The sequence below is a fragment of the Nothoprocta perdicaria genome, unplaced genomic scaffold, assembly GCF_003342845.1.
Source record: "Nothoprocta perdicaria isolate Ctin4 unplaced genomic scaffold, notPer1 scaffold_44, whole genome shotgun sequence".
In the NCBI taxonomy this organism is placed as follows: domain Eukaryota; kingdom Metazoa; phylum Chordata; class Aves; order Tinamiformes; family Tinamidae; genus Nothoprocta; species Nothoprocta perdicaria.
The window spans coordinates 1,291,628-1,299,098 of NW_020455688.1; positions in this window are offsets into that span (position 1 = coordinate 1,291,628).

A 7,471-nucleotide genomic window follows, 5' to 3' on the forward strand; every position below is an offset into this window, starting at 1 on the left:
GGGGCCACGTAAAGAATAAAGGTTTCCCTGAGCGCCGCGGAGTGAGGATTGAAGGATTTATTTCCTGGCTTCGCCCAGAGGGGAAGGGGCAGCTCCCTCCTCTTCCTTTTCCTGGTGCTGCGCGGCAGCGGACAGCTGCATCCCGCGGGYAGCGGGATGCGGCTCCGCAGCAGGGCCCGGGCACAGAGTCATGGCGCGGCTGCGGTTCAGACCTCCCCGGAGAAGATGGGAGCTCATTAAAAAAACAACGTTTGTTTCCACGCCTTAAAAATAAACGAATAACATGTCCACATCTGCTGCCGTGTGATAAAGCACTGCGTTTTTGTGTGGTTTTCTTCTTTTCCCCCTTATATTCAGTGGTGAGAGTGCAGGAGTAAAAGCAGGTGCGGAAAATGTCACTGGGCTTTCGCTGCCCTCCCCTGCCATGCAAAGCAAGGGCACCTACCTCGCCTTGCAGGGGGAATTAACTCACACCAGCCCATTAAACCATCTGCTGGAGAGGACCAAGGAAAGATCTGGATACGTGTCCTTTCATTTAGTTATTTATCTATTGCACAACTCAGATAAAGCTTGGAAAACTGTAAAAWCTGACACAGAGCAGCCTCGATGATTTAGAGTTACTAAACAGGTCCGGTTTCACAACCAATTGATTTGTGGGGAAAATTAAAAGATTTTTTGAGGCATAGCAAGCGCYGGCTAAGAAACTGCCTTGTGTGGGGTTTGCTATGTTTTAATCATGATTTCCAGTTAGAGAATTCACATTTGCTCTGGTTTGGTGTGTGTGTCACAGCATTCTCTTGGAGCTGTGTTGCCAAACCACAGTTATTCATAATATTCCATTACTCGAGCATTTTCTTAAAGAGGGGAAAGTTGACAGATCTCTTTCAGCACTGCATATCTGCTGACCTTTGGCTCTGCAAGATCCCGGAGGGCTGAAGCTTTTGGTGACTTGGTCACATAAGTGCAAGTACCGACATTCACTGCACAGCCACATCTGTGGGAGCACTGCAGTAAAACACAAATCTTGTGACTCCGCCGTCGGTAAAAGCCATGTATTTTCTTCCTTTGAAAGCCCAGATAAAAGCCTAAACTGCTGTTTTACTTGCACCATTTCCTCTGTTCTTTCTGCCTTGTGATTTTTGCTTCTATAATCTATATACAAGCTACTCTTTTGTGGAACATGGCCTTAATTCGCAGAATTTCTTTAGTGGTGAAGGCCGGCAATTTCAGTAATTGCTTAATTACTTAATACTTAATCCTAACAAAATTACTTAATATTTCTGGAAAACTAATGCTAAAGTAATTTCGGCACAGTGTTCGGGACTGTGTTTTCTCCACAATTCCTACTGATTTTAAAACTTACTGGCACAATAAAATAAATTGGAGTAACTGAATCTGTGATAATAAAGGGAAGYTGATACTTGGATTTTCCTCTTTTCTTGAGGAGAACCAAGTGTTTTAAATACCAAATGGTTGTTTTTAATAGAATGGCTAGTTTCAAACCTAGTAAAATAATTGGTGCTTTTTGAATGTAAGAATCAATAACAGAGGAGTGAGAACAAGAACTYGCCCTAGTTTTCTAATTATTTAATTTTCTGTGGTTTTTTTTTCACTATTTTAGGCCAATATTCCAGCATACCAACTGCTTTCAACTATAAAAATAAAATAATTTCCTTTGTTATCTGAACAGAGCTTCTGTGATGACTGAAGTAATAGAATCACTGTATGTAACAATTATCTGTGCTAGGATACAGCCACTTTCTCTGGAGCATAAATGGGAACAGTTAATATCAGACTGATTAATCTCCATGAATATCAGAACATACAAGAAGAGTAATGAAATTATTGCAACACTGACCCCTCTTCTCTCTATTATATGTCCATTGGCACCTGCCAATGAGTCATCACTCTGCACAGTTTTGTGACTGCTATAGAGATACTGGAATTGGAGAATTATAAGCAAATAGAAGTTAGTCTTACAAAGTGATCAAAAATTTATTACCTTTTTATTTGAATTTTGAGAAATTAAATTTTGCACACTTTAGAGCAAAAGGTTACCTATCTGGTATCATAGATGCTGCTGTGACAGTGTGATGGCTGTAATGTCTTTSCAGCAAACTGGAATGTCCTTGCCAGCTGGCATTATCTTCTGTGCAATGAAGAGATATGAATTAAAAATAAATGTAAATTCAAAATAGCCATATATTATACACTTTGTATGATTGCTACTTAAATACACAGTTCATGAATAAACTACATAGAATCACAGAATGCTTAAGATTGGAAGGGACCTTTACAGATCGTCTGGTCCAACCCCCCTGCACACACAGGGTCACCTAGAGCAAGGGGCACAGGCTGCATCCAAGCGGGTTTTGAAGATCTCCAGAGAAAGAGACACCACAGTCTCTCTGGGCAGCCTGTTGCAGGGCTCTGTCACCCTCACTGTTAAGATTTTTTTCCTCAAGTTCCTGCAGAACTTTTGGTGCTTCAATTTGTGGCCATTTCCTCTAGTTCTATCAGTGGCCACCACTGAAAAGAGGCCAGCCCCAWCCTCACTCCTTCCTTTGAGGTATTTATAGACACTGATCAGGTCCCCCCTCAGCCTTCTCTTCTCCAGGCTGAACAGGCCCAGCTCTCTCAACCTTTCCTCATAGGGCAGATGTTCCAATTTTCCAGATCTGCCAAATACCTAAAATATAAATCTATACAGTGCCCATAGTTTTCAATTTGCCAAATACCTAAAATATAAATCTATACAGTGCCCATAGTTTTCAATTTTGTGCTGATACAGAACTGTAAATGGTTTCTAAAATTCATCACACAATGCACTGTAATATGTTGTGCTGAGAATTTCTGGATTTTTTCCTTTAATTGTGAGCTGTTTACACACTAGTATGGGAATAGTTGGCCTTGATCTGAGCCAAGTTCAACAGATTACAAGCCCTTTCTCAGATAAATACCTTACTCCTGATGTACTTGCAAAGTTTCTATTGACTTTAATGTAATCACTTACATAAGGAGGGCAGTACACTCACAGCATGAGTTCACAACACCAAGGCAAAACAATCACAAATTAGACTTTTTCATCAGGAAAGGGGGATCCCTGGTATGAGCAGAAAATTACTGCTTAATGTCCTGTATTAGAAAACTKACTGGCTATGATCATAGTCAAGCAAGCACGTCCGAGCCAGGCAGAAGTTTCCACATTTAACGTGACTCATGTGGTGTCTTGTTCAGGCACTATTACTACACATGTTAAGTCCGTTCCTGTGGGCTGGCATGRTGGTACTGAGTTGGTTCCAGTAGTTTTGGTCCTAACAAGGTACCCTGCTGGAGACAGACATGTTACAAGAGCAAAAGGGAGGACAGGAGAGGAAATATGAAGGTGCTGCTGTATCATCAGCCTGCACCATAAGCCATGAGGTGCACGGAGGCATTACTGCACCTGTAGCCTTCCTTCCCTTCATCTGCCTTTAGGGAAATATGCTCCTGCTGTTGTAAATTTGAATCCTGCACAACCTCTTGCAGGTTCTGAGAATCTCTCTGTAAGGGATTCCATATTTTCTTAACAGTTCCATCGATAGCTTACTGATCACAAACAGTTCAGAATTACAAGAGCTACATGGTTTTAAACATAATACAGCTCCAGAAAGAGGTGTAAACAAGTTGTTTTCCCTTTGCGGATAGAGATAGAGAGGGAAAAGGCCAAAGATAGACAAGGCCACTATCAGATCACTATCATAAGGAAGCCTGACGTGTGTTTTTAATTTAGATGTTTGGCAAAAGTTTGGTGTTCTGTGTTAAAATACAGAAATCTCTCAGTCTGCAGTTTCTGGAATTCTTTAGAAAGGCCTGCAAAGAAGGACTTGGCAACACTGCTCCGAGCAGCACACTCAACCTCAGCCCTGGTGGTGACACGCCACGGGGCATGGACCCTGATATCTACTGCGGCAATTCAGAGGCAATAATCCTGGCAAGGAAGAGCTGGCAAGGACCATGTGTGACTACGTGGCCCTGAGGATCATGGTGAGGGCCCTGGAGGCCCACGTGGCCTTCTCCTCAAGCCTGCAAGTAAACGGGAAAGGCCTGAGGAGGATGGAACAGACCATGTGGGTCAAGAACTCCTTGTGCAGCTGCTTTCAACAGAGGTGTTTCACTTTCTGCAGCCGTGGAGCACTCTGCAAGGAGAGGTTCCCAAGGACTGGAAACAGCAAATGTCAGCCCGTCTTTAAGAAGCAAATGGAGGAACCGGAAAACTGAAGGTTCTCCTGATCCCTGATCCCTGGGGAAGTAACTAATCCTCGATATTATTCCCTGACCTATGAGAGGCAGAAAGGGGATTGGGGAAGCCAGCTTGGATTTACAAAGCAGAAGTCAGCTACTGTCTAGCTACTGTCTAGCCTGGAGAAAAAGAGTCTCAGGGAACTTTTATCAATGTGTATGAATATCTGATGGGAGGGTGCAAAGAATCTGGAGCCAGACTTTTCTCACTTGTGCCCAGGGTCAGAATGGGCACAAACGGAAACACAGGAAATTCCATCTGAGCACAAGAAAACCCTTCTTCACACAGTGCAGCCCGTGCTAACTGACCTTGCTTGAGCAGCACTGGGAAGGGTGGACAAGAGATTCTCTAGAGGTCCTTGTCATCCAACTGTTAYGTGCTTCTGCAATGCCCGTGGAGTAAATTTAAAAAGAGGCCATCTGCCTTTAAAGGTGAATGTGGGGAAGGGCTTTTAACCAAAGGAATTGAAAAAGAAATCTGCCTTTCAAGAGGGACTGCTTTTTGAAGAGGTGACTTCATTTGAAAACAAGTTCTCATCTTCCRTTTTAAACCTCTTCAGATACTATCAGGCCTTTGCAACATCACAGCAATCTTTTAAAAAGTAAATCTCTTAGGTCTAAAACACCAACTGAAGGCACAAGGGCAGTGTTTCTTTGTTTTGCCAAACAAAAAAAAAAAAAAAAAAAAGGAGAACATTATGCAATGTTGTAAACAAAGAAGTTGCAGCAGTGAGATTGCCAAACAAAAGCTTTCACTTGGAACGGCCCTTTTTTCTTTCGTTCATTCTTTTTTTTTTTTTTTTTCCCCAGTCATGAGTTCATAGCACAAGATAATTTAGTTCAGTATTTAGGCACATAAATAAATGTTTTAGAAGTACCAGAAACACCATCCCTAGAAATAACATTCAAAGCTGTTCTAGGTACCCTGCATCTTTTATATAGGTGAATTTAGTTACCTGATGCTAGCCATAAAAATCAAACATTTAAGTCAAACATCMAAGTTAAAAGTATGTTAAATTACCACACACATTCCAAAATCTCTAATGCTAAAACATCTAAACCCAACTGTGAGAATCCCGAGGGTTTATTTTTTATTACACATTCATCTGCTTAGCAGTCCCTGCCTTTGTTAYAATCATCTGCAGATGAGGACACTTGCTGGGAAGTAATGTTACAATGGAAGATTTCATTAGGAAACCATGAAAACCATTTGCAATTAACCCTAAGAAGTGATTTGAAAATTCATGTTCTCTGTCTTTCTCTCTTACTCACTGTAGAAAAAACAGTATTTCACTGTAGAAAAAACAGTATTTTACATAAACTGGGTCATTTCATCCTTGTGAGAGACTATCCTGCTAGGGAAAGCAAGGAATTCAGCTCTTCAAGATACAACAGCGTTGCAGATAGAAGCTCACACGTTCACTTCATGCAGTTTCAGTGTGTAACTTATCTGCTCTTGCTCCAGGGATGAGGGTGTAAGGAGAGTAGGAGCAAGCCTTAGATGCACTGAATCACCATTGAGATGACTCCCTCTTCTTGGTTATGCAGAATTTTCCCCAAAACTTAGTCAAAGTTGAGTGCCAAAAGTTGCAYGGTGAATATCTCACTGCTCGTCTATCTGGAGAGAGGAGGCACAGAAGAGGACATGCTGCTGAGCAGAAGTGTAACTCCTCCCTTTAARTCTTCCTTGAGACTTTCTGAGTCTTGGAGCTGCGAAACAGTAAGAATAGGAACAAACAAGAACAGTAGCAAGAAGAGTCCAGAAAGACAAAGTAAAGTCAGATAACCTTCCCTCACATCTCCCAGGAAGCCTTCCCTTAGGGAGGAAGATAAAACTGGAAGTGAAGTTAGCTCACATCCCTTCAGACATGCAAGCAAAGTTGTATGTATTTTTGTCACGGTCCTTCCTGTTCCTGTGATTAGAGAGAGAGGAAGAGCTGGGCAAACTGGAAAGCCAGGCTTGCTACTTCTCCTGCAGCTGGCAGCCTGGCAGGAGGGTGAGGGCTGTGACTTCAGCCTGAAAGGCATTTGCACAAGCAAAATAGGCACCACGGCTGTTTTGTCTTACCAGGTAGTGCACTGCCTTGGTTGGCTTTGMTACCGAGATCTAGCGCTGATCTGAGGAGGAAGGAAAATTTCCTCCTCATGGCAGGAAAAAACTCAGGTAGTGCATTTAGTTTTAGGGGCAGGACTGTAACTGTTTTATGTTAGCAACACAAGCTACTCTGAAGAATATCTTGTGTAATACTTTCCGAACAAAGGAGCATGAGATGCGGTTCTACTGAAGAATGGCTATTAAAAAAAGTTACCAAAAAAGGGAAATCTTTTTTTTTTCTTCCTATCTAATGCTTCAGTTCCTGAAACACTGAGGAAGTCTCTTTGTTCTATATTTACTTGACTTTAGTTGCTTCACAAAGAAGCAACTAAACTTCAAAAAACTCATCCTGATGCCCTTTAGAAATGAATACTAATGTCTTGTAGTTCTCTGAGCATATGACAAACTCCAACCCACAGCCCAGGGTCTGAAAGCTTTCAGATGTGGACAGCCAAGGCACAGTATTAAACATCTATGAAGAGAAAACTGATTCTTTATATCACGGTAACTTAAAAGTTCTTTTTGGCATTAGGACGGGAATAAACTGGAAAATAATGTTGCTTTTCTGGGATTCTACAAGCCACTTGCATATGCAGACTCAATAAATCAAATATAAAGAAAAGAGCAGTCTTTTCTTTTAGGTACAGATATTGCTGTGGAAGAATAAGCATAAAGCTGATATACAGAAAATACCAAGCTCCTGGAGTCCTGTGTTAGAAAAACAAAAGTTGAAGGCATTTGCTTATATCACAGCTGACATGCCTCCCTTTTAGACATAGTATTAGCAAGCCAGAGACTTAAACTGTACTGCTTATTTTGCAAATGGGGACCCGCACTGGCTGAAGCAATGCTCCCTGCTTCCCAAAACCCCAGAGAGCGGCACAGGGTGCCCATGGCTCGCCCTAAGAGCCACGCACTGGGTGCCGCGGGTCTCGGGTGAGAGCCGGCAGGGAAATGGCCGTGGCTGAGGCAGGAGRGTGGCACCGTCAGAGCCCCTTCCTCCCCGCTAGCCCTCCTGGGGAGCCTTCCATGCCCGTGGGCTCCCTGTGCTGCCACTGTGGGACCCTCCATGGGGCAGCCGGGCTCGGGGAGCAG